The following is a 20,795-nucleotide window of genomic DNA, read 5'->3' on the forward strand; positions in this document are numbered from 1 at the left end:
CCCATTTCTCTCACGAGTAGTGTATGTAAGGTTTTGGAGCGTATGGTGAATTGCCGTTTAGCTTGGTGGCTGGAATCCCGCAGTCTTTTAACACCTGCCCAATGCAGATTCCGAAAGCATCGTTCTTCAGTTGACCATCTTGTTGCTCTCTCCACTTATATCATGAACAATTGTCTCCGGAAACGCCAAACGGTAGCAATATTTTTTGATCTGGAGAGAGCATACGATACCTGTTGGAGGACAGGCATCCTCCGCACACTGTTCTCTTGGGGCTTTCGAGGCCGGCTGCCCCTTTTTCTTCGCGAATTTATGGCAGAGCGCACTTTTAGGGTGCGGGTGAACACTACTCTCTCCCGTACTTTCACCCAAGGAAACGGGGTACCCCAGGGCTCCGTGCTGAGTGTTGTACTGTTTGCCATCGCCATAAATCCAATTCAATCCTTCCTGATGTCTCGGGCTCCCTCTTTGTGGACGATTTTGCGATCTACTACAGCTCTCAACGGACCAGCCTTCTTGAACGACGTCTTCATGGCTGTCTCGATCGCCTCCACTCTTGGAGCATCGAAACCGGCTTCCGTTTTTCTCCCAGTAAGACCGTTTGTGTTAATTTTTGGCGACGTAAGGAGTTTATTCCACCCTCCATACATCTAGGACCTGTCAACCTTCCTTTTTCAGACGTCGCTAAATTCTTGGGTCTTATGTTTGACAGAAAACTATGCTGGTCCTCCCACATTTCGTATCTTTCGGCTCGCTGTCTGCGATCCCTCAACACCCTCCGTGTCCTGAATGGTACCTCCTGGGGAGCAGACCGAGTGGTCCTTCTCCGCCTCTATCGCGCCTTAGTGCGCTCGAAATTGGATTATGGAAGCATAGTCTACTCCTCTGCTCGGCCGTCTTTTCTTCGGCGTCTCGATTCTATCCACCACCGTGGATTACGTTTAGTGTCTGGAGCTTTTTACACTAGCCCTGTGGAAAGCCTTTATGCTGAGACTGCTGAACCTCCGCTGTCCAATCGGCGAGCAGTCCTTCTGAGCCGTTATGCCAGCCATCTGTCTTCCATGCCTGCTAATCCAGCCCATGACCTTTTTTCGACGCCTCCTTTGATGTAGGGTATGCAGGCCGCCCCTCCTCCCTACTACCACCGGGAGTCCGTTTCCGTCAACTGCTCCATTCTCTTTCCTTCCGCTTTCCAAAAACCACCTTGACAACTTGGGGTACAGCACCGCCTTGACTCCGTCCCCGGATCTGCCTGCTCCGTGACCTTTGTCGATTTCCCAAGGATGGTACCCCTTCACTTGTTTATCGTCGGGCATTTGCTGCTCTATGTGCACAAATGACGGACGCCACATTTATTTACACCGATGGCTCGAAAACATCGTTAGGTGTAGGGAGTGCCTATGTTGTTGGCGACACCCCAAATCGATTTCGGCTTCCCGACCAGTGTTCGGTCTATACTGCGGAGCTTTACGCTGTTCTCCAGGCTGTCCACTACATCCGCCGCCATCAGCGGATACAGTACGTTATCTCCTCCGATTCTCTCAGCTCTCTCCTCAGTCTCCAAGCTCTTCACCCTGTGCACCCTCTGGTCCACCGGATTCAGGACTGTCTGCGCTTGTTCCACCTGGGGGGCGTCTCGGTGACGTTCCTCTGGCTCCCGGGACACGCTGGTATCTGCGGAAATGAGGCGGCCGATATAGCAGCCAAGGCTGCAGTCTCTCTTCTTCGGCCAGCTATTCAATCGCTTCCCTTCGCCGATCTACGGAGCGTTTTATGTCGTCGTGTTGTTCTTTTATGGCACGCACATTGGTCGACACTTCCTCATAATAATTTGCGGGACGCGAAAGCTCTTCCTTGTGCTTGGACTTTTCCTCCCGAACGTGTCGTCGGGAGGAGGTAATTTTAACTAGACTCCGGATAGGGCATTGTCTTTCTAGCCATTGACATCTTTTAAGCGGCGATCCTTCCCCACTCTGTCCCCAATGCTCTCAGCTGTGGACGGTAAGACACCTTTTAATTGAGTGCCCTTATTTTAATCCGTTACGCTCCCGTCTACAGCTGTCGCCTGATATATCGTCAATTTTAGAAGATGACACGCGATCGGCCGATCGCGTTCTAGAGTTCATTCGTGCCATTGAAATGACATCAGTCATTTGAAGTTTTTTTGGGACAACCAACCCCCTTCTGTAGAGGATTTTTAAGCCTTTCTTCTATTTTTAGTTTCTCCAATTTTATGACTTTCGTTCCCATTGCTGCTGGTTTCCATTTTCGGTTTTTTACTGTTTCTTAAGTCCCGGAACGGTTTCTAATGACCATAGCAGTTTTGTGCCCTAAAACCAAAACAAAACAAAAACGATCGCTGTTCACGTCTCGGATCTTGTTTCTGGGCTTGAGTTTATCCCTCTCCCATCTCTCTTCCGGGCCCAAATCCGTTTACCCCCGTGGTACGGTCCTCGCCAATACCTTTGGTTTATTTTGGCACAGGGCCTGAAGGACTCAGTCCCTCCCGAGGCCCTCCGCCATCGCTTTATTCTCATTATTGCCGCGTCTCACGGCTCTGACGTGGTCTATACCGTCGGTTCGATGATTGCTGATTAAGTTGGTTATGCATCTCCTCTAGGGGATCATTCTGAACACCACTCATTGCCGGCTGGCTACAGTGTTTTCACTGCAGAACTAGTAGCCATCTCTCCCGCCATAGAGTATATCTGCTTCTGCTCAGGTGAGTCCTTCATTATCTGTAGTGACTCCCTGAGTGGTTTATGAGCTATCGACCAGTGGTTTCCTCGCTCTCGCCTGGTGATGGGCGCGAGTATGGATAGGCTCCCGGATACCCGTGTCTGCCTCTCCGTGGTCATGTCGGCATCGTGGATAATGAACATGTTGACACGCCGGCCAAACCGGCTATCAGCGCACTGGTCCTGGAGACTGATGTTTCCGTCCCAACACCGACTGGAGATTAGGAGTGTAAAGTCCTTCGTACCTGGGGTGATGAATGGTGTACCCTGCCCTCACCCAACAAACTTCGGGTTATCAAGGAGACTACAGAGGGATGGCGCTCCTTGCGAACCTCCCGTAAGGTCTCTGAAGGCTTTGCATTGGCCACACTGAGAACAACTGACTGGCGCATCGTCAGCGAGGACCCATCTGTCCGTTGCTGTAGTTCAGCATGGATGGTGGTCCACATTTTGTTGGACTGTTCGCTTTTAACTGCGCTCGGGCAGAAGTTTGCATAGTCATCTATATAAGGAGCAGGGAGCATATCATTCAGCGCAATGGCAGGTTTAGTTTTTTTTTTTTTTTCGCACTGGGGCTTTATCGCTAGGTCTAAGGGTTTGTGTCTTATTTGTGTGGAGTCTGGCCTTTGGCCTACGGTTTTAGATTGGGGTTTTTAGTGTGTCTCTTGGTGGTTGGCTTTTGCATTTTTGTTTGCATGATCGGCCCACCACTGTAACACTGTTATCTGCTTTTTTCCAGGTCTTTGTTTGTGTCTTTGTTTTTTGTCGTCCCTTGTCATTGGAGTTGCTTGTTTTTGTTCCTCGTGGGTGTTCCATGATCGTAGAATAAGGGAGCGATGACCTTTGTAGTCTGGTCCCTTCAACCCCACAAACCAACCAACCAAATTAGTTTCACGTTTCAGACGTGAATGCGTGTTTTCTCATTCGTTCTAAGTTTTAGTGCATGGCCTTCGCCCGTGTGTGTTCTGCACCCTAGTGCTTCTAGGCTGGATGTTGTAATGTGTCGCAGAGTTGTTGGCTTATCCTTCTTATCCTTCTTATCCTCGTGGTCGGCCGGTCACGGTCATCTGCTTTCTTGTTTATCGCTCCTACCTGTTCCTTGGGTCTGTTTGAAACAGACAAAACTGGACAATAAAACCAGTGTTTGTTACAATTATGTCGTTCGTCTGGATTTTCCTTTCTTTCAGCTTTGTTGTGTGTTCTATTCCCACCCCTGTGGAATTAATTTAACCGTAACGATGGACCGATGACGTCGCAGTTTGGTCCCTCCCTTCACTACCCCTCCCCTTTATCTTTTAAACCAACCAACCAACCAACCAACCAACCTACCTATTAACTGTTCTACGTGACCAGAGCCTTTCGAAGACCGTAATGAGCTTTGTTTCTTCTGTGTGTGTGTGTGTGTGTGTGTGTGTCTCCTGTAGCGTTATGATGTGGGGACATTAAGTGGATATTCGTCTTCACTGCTTTGAACTGATATTGATCACCAGTCGCGATTGTGTGTGTTTACACCTACGGTTCTGTGAGATGAGAAATGTTGTCTATTTACGATTTTTTGTCGTCACCACTGGACGCTGAAATCTGTTGGACAGTTTTGTTGGTTTGCCGATTGTGCATGCTACATTTATTAGATCACCTCAATAGTGAGGAGGTATTGAATAGAAATTGGGAGAAAAGGAATTTGTGGCACGACTTTTATAGAAGGGATCGTGTAGTAAGACACGTGATGAGGCATCAAGAGATCACTAATTTAGTACTGGAGGGAAGCATGGAAGGTAAAAATTGTTGAGGGAGACCAAGAGATGAATGCAGTAAGCAGATTCAGGATGATAGAGGTTGCAGTAGGTGGATTGAAGCATCCCCAGGCTGTGGCATAGCCATGTCTCTGCATTATCCTTTCTTCTAGGAGTGATAGTTACGCAAGTTTCGGAGGAGAGCTTATGTGAAGTTTGAAGGTAGGAGACGAGGTATTGGCGGAATTAAAGGTGTGAGGACGGGGCGTGAGTCGTGCTTCGGTGGCTCAGATGGTAGAGAACTTGCCCTCGAATGGCAAAGATCCCGAGTTCGAATCTTGGTCCAGCATACAGTTTTCATCTGCACGGAAGTTTCGCATGCAATAGGAACTTAGAGGTAGTATCGTGGAGAGTGGCATCAAACCAGTATCTAAACTGAAAACAACAACAGCAGCAGCGACATTTATTGCGTATGGGCATCAGTATGTTCCGACGTCTTCATCTGTGGGAATGTCGTAGTGGCTTACTTTAAATCTTGGTCGCGTGTTGTCTAACGTGCCTGCGTCATACGTCAGTGTTTGAATCCATCAGCGCTTGATGCACCCACAACTAAGGCAAACAAAACAGAGTCCCACGGTGAATAAATTTCACGGGCTTGATGTAGCCTTCGCACGTTATCATTTAGCTACAAAATAGCAGGTCAGCAACTGGAAGCAGTTAATACCATAAATTATCTGGGAGTACGCATTAGGAGTGATTTAAAATGGAATGATCTTATAATGTTGATTGTCGGTAAAGCAGATGCCAGACTGAGATTCATTGGAAGAATCCTAAGGAAATGCAATCCGAAAACAAAGGAAGTAGGTTACAGTACGCTTGTTCGCCCACTGCTTGAATACTGCTCAGCAGTGTGGGATCCGTACCAGATAGGGTTGATACAAGACATAGAGAAGATCCAACGAAGAGCAGCGCGCTTCGTTACAGGATCATTTAGTAATCGCGAAAGCGTTACGGAGATGATGGATAAACTCCAGTGGAGGACTCTGCAGGAGAGACGCTTAGTAGCTCGGTACGGGCTTTTGTCAAAGTTTCGAGAACATACCTTCACCGAAGAGTCAAGCAGTATATTGCTCCCTCCTACGTATATCTCGCGAAGAGACCATGAGGATAAAATCAGAGAGAGATTAGAGCCCACACAGAGGCATACCTACAATCCTTCTTTCCACGAACAATACGAGACTGGAATAGAAGGGAGAACCGACAGAGGTAATGAAGGTACCCTCCGCCACACACCGTCAGGTGGCTTACGGAGTATGGATGTAGATGTAGATGTAGATGTCGTATGAACGGCGTTACGTAGAAGGGTTTGGACAGTTTGAAGGGCTTATGAACGCGATTTTGTGTTGTATTTGTCGTTGTTAATGTAAGTTCCATTTCCCTTGTCGATCAGTCTCTTGGTTTGGACTTCCCATGTCTATTCTTAGCAGTTCGTCTTCAAGTTATTGGAAATGTTGTCCAGTACCGTGTCTTTCTTAGTTTTGATGCTTCCAGTGGCATCTGTCCTAGTACTAGTTCGTCTGCGTATTCGGTCCTTGCGTAGTGACACTTCCAGGTTTGTGTTACGCATTACACCTGGAATATAACCGTCGTTAGGATAATTGTTGAGTAGCAGTACGGGTAGATAGTGACCTATAGCTTTAGATCGTGCCGTGGCTGGCGTACTTAGCGTGCCAGTTTCCATTTGCGTAAGTTCAGTTGCCATGATCAGTACTGTCAGTTAATCGGTTTAGTAACTGTTTACTTCTATCTACATCTTCATGGATACTATGAAAATCACATTTAAGTGCCTGGAAGAAGGTTCATTGAACCACCTTAACAAGTCTCTATTGTTCCAACCTCATAAAGGTGTTCGTTCTTTCCGCGCGCTGTACCTTTCCGTACGACCTCTGATTTCCCTTTTTTTTATCGTGGTGATCGTTTCACCCTATACAGGTCGTTGTCAACAAAATATTTTCGCATTCGGAGGAGAAAGCTCGTGAGAGGAATTTCGTGAGAAGATTCCGTCGCAACGAGAAACGCCTTTCTTTAAATGATTTCCAGCTCAAATCCTGTATCATTTCTGTGAGACTCAGTCCCATATTTCGCGATAATACAAAACGTGCTGCATTTCTTTGAACTTTTTCGATGGACTCCGTTAGTCCTATCTGGTAAGGATCCCACACCGCGCAGCAGTATTCTAAAAGAGAACATTCAACAGACCTACTACTGACACTACCTACCCTACGCTTGTCCGTCCTAAGTGTCTTGCCAGTAAAACGCAGCCTTTGGTTAGCCTTCCCCACAACATTTTCTATATGTTCTTTCAAATGTAAGTTGTTCGTAATTGTAAAACGTAGATATTTGGTTGAATTTCCAGCTTGTAGATTAGACTGATTTCGTGTAACAGAAGTTTGAGTTCCTTTCAGCACTCTTGCGGATGACCTCACACCTTTCTTTATTTAGGGTCAACTGCCACTTTCTGCACCATTCAGATCTTTTTTCTAATTGGGTTTTGCAGTTTGCAGATGACGCCGTCGTTTATTAGTCGACAAACAAAGTCATCAGAAGATCAAAACAATCTGAGCAGCCGTCTTCGGTTGTCTCCCAAATCGATTATATAGATAAGGAACAGCAAAGGGCCTATAACACTACTTTGGGAAACGCCAAAAATCACTTCCGTTTTACTCGATGGCTTTCCGTCAGTTACTACGAACTGTGACCTCTGAATTTGTGATTTCCTGTCAGTCACATAACTGAGACGATATTCCATACCACGCAATTTCAATAACAGCCTCTTTTGTGGTACAGTGTCAAAAGCCTTCCGGAAATCCAGAAATACGGACTCAATCTGAAATCTATTGTCAATAGCACTTAACACTTCATGTGAAAAAAGAGCTAGTTGGGTTTCGAAAACATCGTTCCTGTAAAACACATGTTGACTGCGTGTCAATAGAGCGTTCCGTTAGAGGTAATTCATATTGTTCGAACACACGTTTTAAAATCCTGCTGCATATCGACTTTAACAATATGGGCCTGTAATTTAGTGGATTACTCCTACCTTTCTTGAATACTGGTGTGACCTGTGCAACTTTCCTGTCTTTGGGTACGGATCTTTCGTCTAGCGAACGGTTGTATATTATTGTTAAGTATGGAGCTAATGCATCAGCATACTCCGAAAGTAACCTAATAGGTATACAGTCTGGCCCAGAAGACTTGCTTTCATTAAGTGATTTGAGTTGCTTACTACTCCCAGGATATTTACTTCTACGTTACTCATGTTGGCAGCTGTTCTCGATTCGAATTCTGAAATATTTACTTAGTCTTCTGAAATATATTCACAAAAGAAGACGGTGTTTAGTAACTCTACTATGGCAGCACTGTCTTAGATGGTTTCTTTATTGTTATCGCGCAGAGAAGGCATTGATTGTTTCTTTCCGCTAACATACTTCACATACGACCAGAATCTTTGTCACGAAACCTGGCAGAAATTCCGCGCTAGTTTCCAAAACGAAACTTCGGAGTTTAGTGCGGGATGCTTGTAACACATTTCGAGCTTCTGTAAAGGATCGCCAATCTTGGGGATTTTGCGTGTGTTTGGCATGTTTGTTTCGTTGTTTCTGCAACAAATTTAGTATTCTAACCCGTTTTGTGTACCAAGGAGGATCAGCTCCGTCGTTGGTTAGTTTATTTGGTATAAACCTCTCAATTGCTGCCGATACTGTTTCTTTGAATCTAAGCCGCATCTGGTCTACACTTATATTATTATTTTGGAATGAGTGGAGATTGTCTCTCAGGAAGGCGTCAAGTGAATTTTTGTCTGCTTTTTTGAGTAGATATATTTTTGCTTATTGTTGGAGGATTTGGGAATTGCAATGTTCAATCTCGCTACGACAACTGTGTTCACTAATCCCTGAACAGGTTTTGATGCTCTATATTAACTCAGGATTATTTGTTGCTAAGAAATCAAGTGCGTTCTCACAACCGTTTAGTTCGAGCAGTTAGGTAATGAGCCCACGCGAATAGTAATTTTCAGAGAATGCGTTTAGCACAGTTTGGGATGTTGTTTTATGCGTACCTCCTGAATTAACCATGTATTTTCGCCAACATTTCGAGGGTAAATTAGTCACCACCAACTATGATTTCAAACACGTAGCCGACTCATACGATAAAAGTTATCTTTGAACCTTTGCTGAAACTGTGTCATCTGAATTGGGAGGTCGGTAAAAGGATCCAATTATTATTTTATTCCGGTTGCCAACAATGACCTCTGCCCCTACTAACTCATATGAAGTATGTACTTCAATTTCGCGACACGTTTAGCTACTTGCGACAGGCTAAACACGGTTAGCCATTGCGTGTTTGTTGCTGTCTTTTCGGAACATTGTTAGGTTCTTCGCAAAAATTTCGGCTGAGCTTATATCCAGGTTTAGCCAGATTTCAGTGGCTATAACGATTTGAGCATCAGTGCTTCCTATTAGCTCTTGGAGCTCTGGTACTTTCCCAACACAACTACGACAATTTACAACTGTTATACCAATGGTTCCTGCATCTACGTTCTTCCTGTGCTCAGCCTGTACCCTTTGTCACTGAAGCACTACTTGTGTTTTCCCGAGACCCTCTGACCTAAAAGAAAAACAGCCCAGTCCATGCTACACAGCCCTTGCTACCCGTGTAGCCGCCTCCTGCGTATAGTAGACACCTGACCTATTCACCTCCTGTGGGTCCGGGGTAAGAATAGTCCCGAGGTATTCCTGCCTGTCGTAAGAGGCGACTAAAAGGAGTTTCAACCATTTCGGCCTTCCATGTGATGGTCCCCCTTGGGGTTTGACCTCCTTTTTTCAAAATTCTACAGAAGTACGAGCCTTTTGGGGAAGGACGCCTTACGTGGTGTATCACTGGTCCTCAGTGCACTAAGACCTTGGCACTCAGCATTGTAACGGCGTTGTAACCACACCCACTATTCCTCAAATTGTGCCTAAACGCCTGATGCGTTGCACAAGTTACGCCCATAGTGCGACCCGATCTGCACTTACGATCATGATGGACTTTCCATGGCACCCGAAATCCAGCACGGTACCCAGCCCATTGTGGTGGGGTCGTCATGTACCATCCAGGTTGTAGCCCTCTGACAACACAGGGATCGTACTGCCGATACCTGAGCTGCACCCTCCCCACGTCGGCCAAGGAGTAGATGCCCGTCTCCTTGGGGCATCGGGACTCGCGGCAACGGTCATCCTGCCAGGTGGCCATTGCTGAGGCTGGGTGGCGCCCGTGGGGAGAGCCCCTGGTCGGGATGGGTGGTATCGAGGCGGACGTTTCGCAGATGAAACGTCAACATGTATCAGGTCGCTCTGCGCCCGAGTCTTTTAAAAAGAAAGGTACTGTCTCTGGTTCTGGTTCTCCTGCCCTTTCCCCCTTGGCCACTCCCTGGGAGGAAGGACAGGCCCGCCGGCTTGGGGCGAAGTACTTCCCCCGCTATTTAGTCTGTTCTCGCACCGATGGGGGGACGTTCGCCACCTCCAAGCCCATGTTCTTTGTCAAGCACATCGAGGACATCTTCGGGGAAATCGAGGCTCTCAGTAAAATGCGTTCGGGGTCTGTTCTTATAAAGACCACCTCCGCCACACAGTCGGCGGTGCTCCAGGCGTGCGACCGACTAGTGGACATCCCAGTGTCCATTGTCCCGCATCTGGCACTGAATACGACGCAGGGGGTTATTTTTCATCGGGACCTCCTGCTGGGATCTGATGAGGAGCTCAGGGCCAACCTGGAGCGCCGAGGCGTGCATTTCGTCCGGCGAGTTCAGCGCGGCCCCAAAGACCGTCGCATCGACACCGGAGTCTTCATCCTCGCCTTCGAGGGGGACGTTCTCCCGGAGAAGGTAAAGGTGATGTGCTACCGGTGTGACGTGCGACCTTACGTCCCGCCTCCTATGCGCTGCTTTCGGTGTTTGCGCTTTGGGCACATGTCGTCACGGTGTGAGGCTGAGCCACTTCGTGACGATTGCGGACATCCTCTTCGTGAGGAACATACATGCAACCCCCGGGCGCTAATGACCATAGCAGTTTTGCGCCCTAAAACCAAAGCAAATCAAATACATGCACCCCACCACCTCGGTGTGTCAATTGTCCTGGCATCCACTCGCCTACCCCCCAGGGGGTCCACAACTCTTTTGTGGATACGTGCATGGCGAGCATGGGGCCCTGAGCCATTGCAGCCTTCTTTCTCTCCAGGGCGGCATTTCCTTTCCCTTCCCCTCCTTTCCCCTCCATGCTCCTTTCCCCTCGCCCTCTCATCTTCATCTCTTGGTGTCCTTGCTTATGTTTGCCCCCACTATCCTCCTGGTTCTGTTGATTATGCAACAAAGCCGAATAGGAAAACCATCTCCTCCTTTTGGCATTCCTTGGTCTCCCTCTGGGGTTTGACCTCCATTACAAAATTTCTCCTCTGTAGTGTGAGCCATTTGGGGAAGAGCACCTTACCTAGTGTCTCCGACATGTGCCCTCTAGTACATTCCACCTTTTTCTTTCACGTCGTCTGATACTAGGGTGCATAGCCAGCACGGTAGCCAGCTCGTGTGTTGGGGTCGCTATGTACCCTTTTGGTTGAGCCCCCGGAACACACACGGATGACACTTCTGATACCAGAGTTGTGACCTCCTCATGCGTGCCTTGGAGTGGTTGCTCGTCCTCCTGGAGCATCGGAACTCCCGGCAATGGCCGCCATACCAGACGGCCCTTGCTGTGGCTGGGTGGCGCCTGTGAGGAGAGCCCCTGATCGGGGTGGATGGTATCAGGGCGGATGCTATGCAAATGAAACGCATACGGGTCCAGAACTCTGGCCGTTCTTCTGCGGCCATCTCTCTGCGTGGAACTGATTCCTCAAGTGCTGCTTCTCTTGCCCCTTCGGACTTCCCTTCCATGGCTACCCCCTGAGAAGAGGGTCAGGCCCATCGGCTAGGGGCAAAACCTTTCCCCTGTTACTTAGTTTGCACCAGGACTGATGGAGATACTTTCACCAATACCAAACCTTTATTCTTTGTGAAACACATTGAAGACAATTTTGGCGAAGTGGACTCCCTGAGCAAGATGCGGTCGGGTTTGTTGCTGATAAACACTGCTTCAGCTGCCCAATCTGTGGCCCTTCGTGCCTGTACCCATCTTGGCACAATACCTGTGTCCATTACCCCCCACCAGTCTCTAAATATGGTACAAGATGTGATTTTTCACAGGGACCTCATCCTTCAGACCGATGAGGAACTTCGGGACAATCTCGGACGGCGGGGTGTTCACTTTGTTCGGCGTGTTCAGAAGGGTCCTAAAGACAATCGTATTGATACTGGTGCCTTTATCCTGGCCTTTGAAGGGGATACCCTCCCTGAGAAAGTTAAGATTATGGTCTATCGCTGTCATGTGAAGCCGTGCATCCCACCTCCTATGAGGTGTTTTAAGTGCTTGCGTTTTGGACACGTCTTCCCGCTGTTCACAGGCCCCTCTCTGTGGTGACTGTGGAGGTCCACTCCATGAGGGGAATCCCTGTGTTCCCCCTCCTGTCTGTGTAAATTGTCATGGTAGTCATTCTCCACGTTCACCAGATTGCCCGGTATATAAGAAGGAAAAAAAGATACGGGCCTCTGTAGGTTAAACGATCGAGGGACTTATACTCCTGTAAGAAATATGCACGACTCCACCCTGTGTCCATGACATCTAGTTACGCCTTGGTTACATCTTCACCCCTTGCGGCTCCCACACATTCTCCTATGGGCGCTGCTCCCCCTCCCCAGCCAGAAAAGTGTCCCACCCAAAGGTCTGCTGCCGCGCGACGACCGCGAGAGCCGCGGTCTGTCGGCTCCCAGGTCGCCCGGTCTCTTTCTGTTCCTGATCTTGCTGCAGCTGGCTCCTTCATGCCACACAGCCCTCCTCGATCTCAGCCTGAACGGAAGAAGGAACATAAGTCCCGGGACAAAGAGCCTGTGGTGTCACCGGAGGTCCCTTCTCCGACTTCGCAACCGGATTCTGACCAGTCGTTCATGGATGTCGCCCCCTCCTTGTCGGTGACGGGTGGGGACCCGGCGGTATGACTGGATTTAAAGTGTTCATCCCCCATTTAAACCATCGTTCTGTGGTTCTCCAATGGAATTGTAATGGATACTATCGCCACCTTCCGGAATTGAAATCCCTTCTTTCGTCCTACTCTGCAGCCTGTGTGGTTCTCCAGGAATCTCATTTTACTGATGCTCACTCACCGACCCTCCGTGGTTTCCGTGTTTTCTGTCGAAATCGGGTCGGACCCTGCGGGCTTCTGGTGGCGTTTGTACATTGGTCCGTACAGACATTGCTAGCACGTGGATTCCTTTTCAAACTACATCGGAAGCGGTTGCTGTTAGGGTCGACTTCGACTCTGCAATCACAGTTTGCGATCTTTATCTCCCTCCTGACAGGACCCTAACACCTGCTACCTTAACTGCCCTCTTCAGCAACTCCGTCCTCCCTTCCTCCCTTCCTCCTCCTCAGGGATTTTAATGCTCATCATCCTTTGTGGGGCAGTGCCTTTCCATCTAGACGAGGTCTTCTTATAGACCAATTTATTGCAGACCACGACGTGTGCCTTCTTAATGATGGCTCCCCTACTCATTTCAGTGCCGGTCATGGTACCTTTTTTGTCATTGATCTTTCTCTTTCTTCTACCTCTCTCCTCCCTTCACTACACTGGTCGCCACACAACGACCTTTGTGATAGTGACCATTTCCCGTTGATTATCTCGCTCCCTTCCCGCTCCCCAATGGACAGGTTGCCTCGTTGGTCTTTCCAACGCGCCGATTGGGCTCAATACACTGCACAGGTCGCGTTTTCTCCCTCTTTGTCGGGTTGTATTGATGACTTCCTACGTGACGTGTCTGACGCGATTGTTCGCGCTGCTAGCCTTGCTGTCCCGCGCTCATCTGGACTATTTCGTCGCCGGCAAGTGTACGGCTATTGCCATTGCCATCCGTGATCGCCGTCGAGCTTTGCAACACTTTAAGAGGCACCCATCTTTGGCCAGCCTTACTACCTTTAAACGCCTTCGCGCTAAAGCCCGTTATTTAATCAAACGGAGCAAGTGGATATGTTGGAAACGATTCGTTTCTTCCCTTGGTTCTACTGTCCCTCTGTCACGGGTATGGGCTACACTTCGCTCTCTCCAAGGTTGCCATAGGCAGTCCACCCTCGCAGTCCTTCGCATTTGTACGGACCCATTAGTTCTTGCAGAACATCTAGCGACCCATTTTGCAGTGGCATCAGCGTCAGCCTCGTATCCAGCTGCTTTTCTTCATCAAAAACAGCGGGCTGAAGCTTCCACCTTACGTTTCACCCCTTGTGAGTCAGAATCTTACAACAAACCTTTTACTGAATGGGAATTTCTTTCTGCTCTATCTTCTTCTCATGATACGGCCCCTGGCCCAGATTCCATTCATAACCAACTGCTTCAACATCTCAGTGCTCCACAACGGCAACATCTTCTTCGGGTGTTTAACCGTATCTGGCTCCAGGGTGACTTCCCTTCTCAGTGGAGAGATAGCATTGTGGTTCCTGTCCTTAAGCCTGGTAAGAACCCCCTATCTGTTGACAGCTATCGGCCAATTAGTTCGACCAATGTTGTTTGTAAGTTACTTGAACGGATGGTAGCCCGTCGGCTCACTTGGGTCCTCGAATCTCGGGATCTATTGTCCCCTTACCAGTGTGGCTTTCGAGAGGGACGATCTCCAGTCGATCATTTACTGCCCTTGGAATCCGCAGTTTGGCAGGCTTTTTCCCAGCGCCGCCATTTGGTTGCAGTGTTTTTTGACCTTCGCAAGGCCTATGACACGGCCTGGCGCCATCACATCTTACTTACCCTTCATCGGTGGGGTCTTCGAGGCCCACTCCCGATTTTTATCCGCCAATTCCTGATCAATCGGTCATTCAGAGTCCGAGTTGGCACTGCTTTTAGTTCCCCACGGACCCAGGAGATGGGCATCCCACAGGGTTCTGTCTTGAGTGTCCTTCTTTTCCTCATTGCTATCGATGAACTTGTGGCCTCTGTCGGTCCCTTGGTCGCTCCTGCCCTGTATGTGGATGATTTCTGCATTTGGGTTACTTCCTCCTCGATGGCATCTGCAGAACGGCAGCTCCGGGTAGCTATACGGCGTGCCTCTGCATGGACCCCCTCACATGGGTTTCAATTCTCTCCTTTAAAATCGCGAGTGGTCCACTTCTGTCGCCGTACTACGATCCACCCTGATCCAGAGCTCAATCTCGCTGCACAAAGATTGCCTGTGGTCCCTCAGTTCCGTTTGTTGGGTCACTTGGCTGCCCCATATCAGACTCCTGAAGGTAGGATGTTTCCGTAAACTCAATGTCCTTCGCTTCCTTGCCCACTCCTCTTGGGGTGCGGACCGTTCCCTCCTCCTCCGTCTTTATCATGCTCTAGTCCTGTCTCGCTTGGACTATGGTTGTCAAGTTTATGGTTCAGCTGCTCCTTCCTCACTACACGTGCTGGATCTGGTGCACTATCGTGGTATCTGTTTGGCCACCGGTGCCTTCCCAACTAGCCCTGTTGATAGTCTCCTGGTTGAAGCGGGGATCCCCCCCCCCTTTCTGTTCGGCGGTCCCAGCTTCTGGAATCTTATGCACTCAGTATCCGTTCCTCTCCCATTCATCCTTCCTATTCTATCCTGTTCCCAGACCATGGAAGTCACCCACCCGACTCCCGCGCTCGGGCAGGTTTACTGGTTGGGCTGCGCCTTGCGTCTCTTTGCCGTGATTTTCAGCTTCCTTCTTTGTCCTGTCTTCCTCGCTCCCTCCCCTCTACCCCTCCTTGGTTAGTTCCTCGGCCTCGAATGGATCTCCGCCGAGGCCCGAAAGATTCTATCCCCCCGGTGGTGTCCCGTTCCTTTTTCCGCCAAATTTTATGGGAGTGTCGGGATGCTGTTATTGTTTATCAGCAGATTTAGAGCCATCAGTGTAATGTTGGGTATGCCTTCACGTCCTCTGTTGGAACGTAAAATCGTCTGCTGGCACCTACATGTGGGGTGTTTACTGCGGAATTGATGGCAATTTCCCAGGCCCTTACCTTTATTAAACAGTCCCAACACAACCGCGTTTTGATATATACGGACTCGATGAGTGGTCTTCTTGCTATTGACCGGTGGTTTTCGCACCATCCCTTGGTCTCTGCCATCCATGACCATCTCGCTGATTTTCACCGTGCTGCTTGTTCCATTGACTTCCTTTGGGTCCCTGGCCATGTGGGTATCCCTGGTAATGAGCTCGCTGATCGTTTGGCTGGGGGAGCAGTTACATACCCCCCGTTTTCTGTAACCCCTCCTGCAGCGGATTTACGGCTTCACATCAAATCCTGCTTCGCACAGTCATGGGCCAATTCTTGGGAGGCTGCTCCCCTGTCTGATAAACTTCGTGCAATTCAGGTGACACCAGGCCCATGGAGTTCTTCCTTTCGCCTCTCCCGAAAGGACTCGACCACACTGTGTCGTCTCCGCACTGGCCATACCAGGCTGACCCATGGTTTTCTTCTGCATGATGAGCCACCCCCACTATGTGGTTGTGGAGCCTTCCAGTCAGTAGCCCACATTTTGATTGAATGCCCCCTTCTTTTGGCTCTGCGTGCTAAGTATAGGCTCCCCAACACTTTACCTTTGATGTTGGCTGACGATTCCCGGATGGTCTCTCTGGTTCTCGGTTTCCTCTGGGAAAGTGGTTTTTATTCTCAGTTTTGAGGTTTTTAATCTCTGTGGTGTTCGGGCATGGCGGTGAGTGTTTGGGTGTCTCCCACTGTAAGCAGTGTTCGGAGATTCCCGATTCCCCTCCCTGACCGAAATCCTCTTTATTTTTACCCTTTCTTTTAAGGCTTGGTTAAAGGGGAAGAAAAGTCTTTCTATTCCCATACATACTTTCTACATTCTAGCAGTTGTACCTTTCACGTCACAGGTGGTCTTGCCTATGCTGCTTCAGCGTAGTGTTGGGTTCGTTCTCTTGCCGACTTCCCTCATTTTGTTTTTTACCAGTGACAACATGACAGCCCTTTTACATTTTTACCTTTTTCCGTTTTATTTTTCTGACTTTACTGAGATGTCCCATTAGCGGAATGGAGCCTATTTGAAACAAAGGACTGATGACCTTGCTGTTTGGTCCCTTAAATCTCAAACAACCAACCAACCAACCCTCTCATTGGGGTGTCATGCTGCTCATACTGCCTGACGGGTAGTCGGGGAGATGCGTTGACTATGAACATCTTCAAGCTGTTGCAGTTCACTTTTTCCTTCTCCACCTGACTCTTTCCCTCTGAACCATTTATGTGCCTACGTCATTCGATGTCACCAGAGGAGACTTCGTTCAGCTTATTGGGCAGTTACCTCCCACATTTTTACTACTCAGTGACTCCCAGGACCAGTCAGAGAGGTGCCATTTTGGCTGACCTTCGTAAACAAGTTACTCTTCTGCCTTAACACCGGAGTACCCGCCTTACTTCCCAACGCCTCGCACACCCATTCACATTTGGACCTATCCCTGTGCCCAGCTTATCCATCGTCTTGAGAGGTCCATTCTTTCTGACACCCACTCGAGCTACCATTTCCCGTGTACTAACCGTTTGCTGACCCTTTCCCCATCCGCGTGCATGCCTAAATTGAAGCATCCTAGGGCTGACTGGCAGCTTTACTCCTCCCTGGGGAACTTCGAAGAACAATATTTCCCAAGTTGTGACGCCCAGGTCTAATATCTCACAAACGTTATCCTCACTGCTACAGAACGTTCCATCCCTCCATTTTCTCTCTACCACGTCGTGTCCCAGTCCCTTGGTGGACTGTGGCATGACTCGACGCAGTTCGCACACGTAGACATGCTCTCTGTGTTCATTAGCCGCCACCCTAAGCTGGCAAACTGCATTCATTATAAACAGATGGGTGTAGTCGCATTCTTAGGGATAGCAGAAGAGCTAGCTGTATTTCATTCAATGTTAAAAGAACTAGTTCCACCTCTTCCTCTGTCGTATGGGCCGATCTCCGACAGCTCTCTGGGACCAAGATTCATTCCCCTATTTCCGCCCTGACAGCAAGGTGTTCCATGATGACATCGGCACCTACTACCGCAAACATCTTGGGACGCCATTTTGCCGAAGTGTCGAGCTCTTCTCACTATCACCCTGCCTTCCTCTATCGGAAACGAGGCCCGTCTCTAAATCGTAAGTACTACAATGTCGGCTTTTCTCTGAGGGAGCTATATCACGCTCTCAGTTCATCCCCATCCTCCACCCCAGGGCCAGACGCCACCTGCATTCAGATGTTAAAGCCACCATCATACTCACACTTGAACCCGGTAAAGACAAAAACCTTCCTTCTAGCTACTGCCAGATCTCTTCCCACCTGCCCTTGCAAGGTGATGGAATGTAGAATTCATGCCCAGCAGGCTTGGTGGCTCGAGTCTCGACATATACTAACGCATGTACAGTGTGGATTTCGAGCGTGGCGTTCTGCACTTGACCATCTCGTTACTTTTTCTACCCATGTCTCGGGTTTCAGCAGAAAACCATTCATGACAGTGGTCGTGTTTTTCGACTTGCAGAAGGCCTGCGACACCTGCTGGAGAACCGGTTTCCTCCGAACTCATCACTCGTGGGGCTTCCGTGGGCGCCTGCCTTCTTTTATTTGAAAACACGGTCTTGTAAAAATGCCCAAAGTGTTTTTGGGTTCTGCCTTGTCGGACAACTTTATCCAGGAAAATGGAGTGCCTCAGGGTTCTGTCCTGACCGTCGTCCTCTTTCCTACCGCCATTAATGACCTCTCTCCTACTGGGCATCTCTGGCTCTCTTTTTGCAGTCTATTTTATCATCTATTTTCTCCACAAGCCTGTCCCCAGTGAGCGGTGTCTTCAGCGCTGTCTCCAGCGCTGTCTCGATCGTCTTCACTCCTGGAGCATCGACAAGGGCTTTTCTCCCACAGACGGTTGTCAGTGGAAAAGCAAAACATTTGCGCCACCAGACGTTCGTACAGTCTCTAGATCTTGGGCCTGTTGCAGTCCGTTCATTTAAACTACGAAAACTCTGAGGACGAAGAAATTTTCCTATCGAACGCGAGCCCGTCTTACTGGCAGCCCGCTGTATGCAGTCCCTCAATATCCTGTGTGTCCTCAATGGTACTTCCTTGGGTGCCGATCGTACTACTGTTTCTAACGGACAACAGGTCAGTACAAACGAAACTCGACTATGGGTGCTTTGTTTGTGTGTCCTCTTACGCCGTCTCAACACTGCACCATTGTAGCATCCGTTTGGCCACAGGCGCCTTTTACAACATCCCAGTTGAGAGTCTGTATGCTGGAGCTGCTACCACTGTCCTACCGCCATGACTTTCTCCTATGCAGGTATGCATGCCATTTGTCTGCCATGCATTGCCACGCCTCCTATGCCTTCTTCTTAGATGATTCCTTAGGTACAAGCCCCATACTGACGGTCTCTTTTGTGTTACCACCTCGAGTCCGCATTCACCACCTGTTACAGTGGCTTACCTTCACGCTATCTGCAACTTTCCCAGTTGGCGTGAACCTTCACCACCACCTTGTCTTTGTGAGGTGCCCCATGTTAGACCGAGGCTGGAGTAGTGTCCTTAACCTTGGCCTTCATTCTCTTCCTATGTCCTCCAGTTTCACGCCCTTCACCTTGAACTTCGACTTAAACAGCCATCAGTGTACGCAAAGGTGCTGACTGACCATGGGATCAGGTGTGCCTTCGTCATTGGTACATATGTTTTTCGGTATTGGCTCCTTGCACATTCCTTAGTATTTACAGCCAACCTCTTCTCCTTGCATCAGAGCACGGAGTACAATTTGCGACATAGCCTTTCCAATTGTGTCCTCTGCTCAGACTCACTCAGTGCCCTCCAAAGTCTCTGCACTGTAAACTGGACCTGCTGCACTGTCACTTGCCCACTCGTTGTGGAGCCAGTGTGACGTTTCTGTGGGTCCTTGGTGATGTCGGTCTTCCAGGAGACGAGGCTGCCAAGGCTGCAGTCCTATTACCTCAGCCCACTAGTTGCTATATTCCCTCCTATGATCCCTGCATTGCTGTCTGTGAGGAGGTGTGTCACTTTGGCATCGCCTGTGGTCCTCACTTCATGGGAATATGCGGAATACGCTTTGTCTCATTAAGCCTCGCCCAACGCCTTGGACGATCTCCTATTGACCCTCCCACTGGCAGGAGATTATTCACATTGAGCCCAAAATTAAACTGAGTTAAAATAAAGTGGTGCGGTAGCGCCACTTGATGACTAAAAAGTCAGTAGCCAATACGTAGCCATCATTTACTGTTTACTTCCTGCTGGATTGCCCATTTTTTACCAATTTACGTTCTAGCTTGGGTTTGCCATCTGATTTATCAGCCATTTTAGCGAATGATGTGCGGGCTGTCGACCACGTTCTACTTTCTATCCGCCGAAGAAATTAGGCGAAGGCCATTTAATTTTAAGTTTTGGACCTGCATTCCTGCATGGTGTTTTTTATCCCTTCTTCCACGTGCTTGTTTTTAGCTGTCTCCTATAGTCGTTTAATTCCTCTCTGTAGTCGTGTTCTATAGTTTTCACGTGGGCGCTTATGACCCCAATTGTCTTTAGTGCCACAAAACAAATTCACAGACATTGGCCTTTCACACACATTTCACCTTGATCTATACACACCTGTATAAAATGTGCAAAACAGTGTGCATTTCAGCACACTTTCGCGGCTACCTTTCCATACTAACTAATTACTGCATGCCTGTGAATAATCATCTCATTTCAGGATTCAAAAAAGAAGAAAATGAGAAGTATGTTCGTTAAGTTGGTTCTTCTTGTTTCCGTACCCAACAACATGAATAGTCGAGTGCAAGGTGCAATGTCTTAGGACAAGGTTGATTTTCAAGTCCCGAAACGATAAGACATCAGTTACTTTTATTCCACTGAAATATATATACAGACAGTTTACACCGAAAGCTTGATTACAATTTTCCCAAAACAAGAAGAAAACAAGACAATTTATTTTTTTGTGTTTACTGGCCCCCACTACGTTGGCTAGCGTTGTTTGTATGCAGGTGGCGGCAGCAGCAGCAGCGGTTATCGATATCTAGTACGGTGGTAATGTCTTTGGCCCAGGAAACACTTTACGTTCCTTCAGAGTGTGTCGGGACGTTGGGTTGGGACGGACTGGTAGTGAGATCCGGCAGTGCGAAGACATGCCAGGACTGCTGGTGGCAGGCAGGCATTGCCGGATCGAGGGGCTGTAGTTGT

The 20,795-nt window shown here is 48.7% G+C and overlaps 1 protein-coding gene across 1 annotated transcript in view; it reads left to right on the forward strand.

Moving 5' to 3' along the window:
• LOC126108351 (spidroin-2-like) overlaps positions 1–20,795 on the forward strand; it is a 101,890-nt gene that overhangs the window by 68,990 nt on the left and 12,105 nt on the right. The gene's annotated exons all lie outside the window — the stretch shown is intronic.

The sequence above is a fragment of the Schistocerca cancellata genome, chromosome 11 (assembly GCF_023864275.1).
Source record: "Schistocerca cancellata isolate TAMUIC-IGC-003103 chromosome 11, iqSchCanc2.1, whole genome shotgun sequence".
Taxonomy (NCBI): domain Eukaryota; kingdom Metazoa; phylum Arthropoda; class Insecta; order Orthoptera; family Acrididae; genus Schistocerca; species Schistocerca cancellata.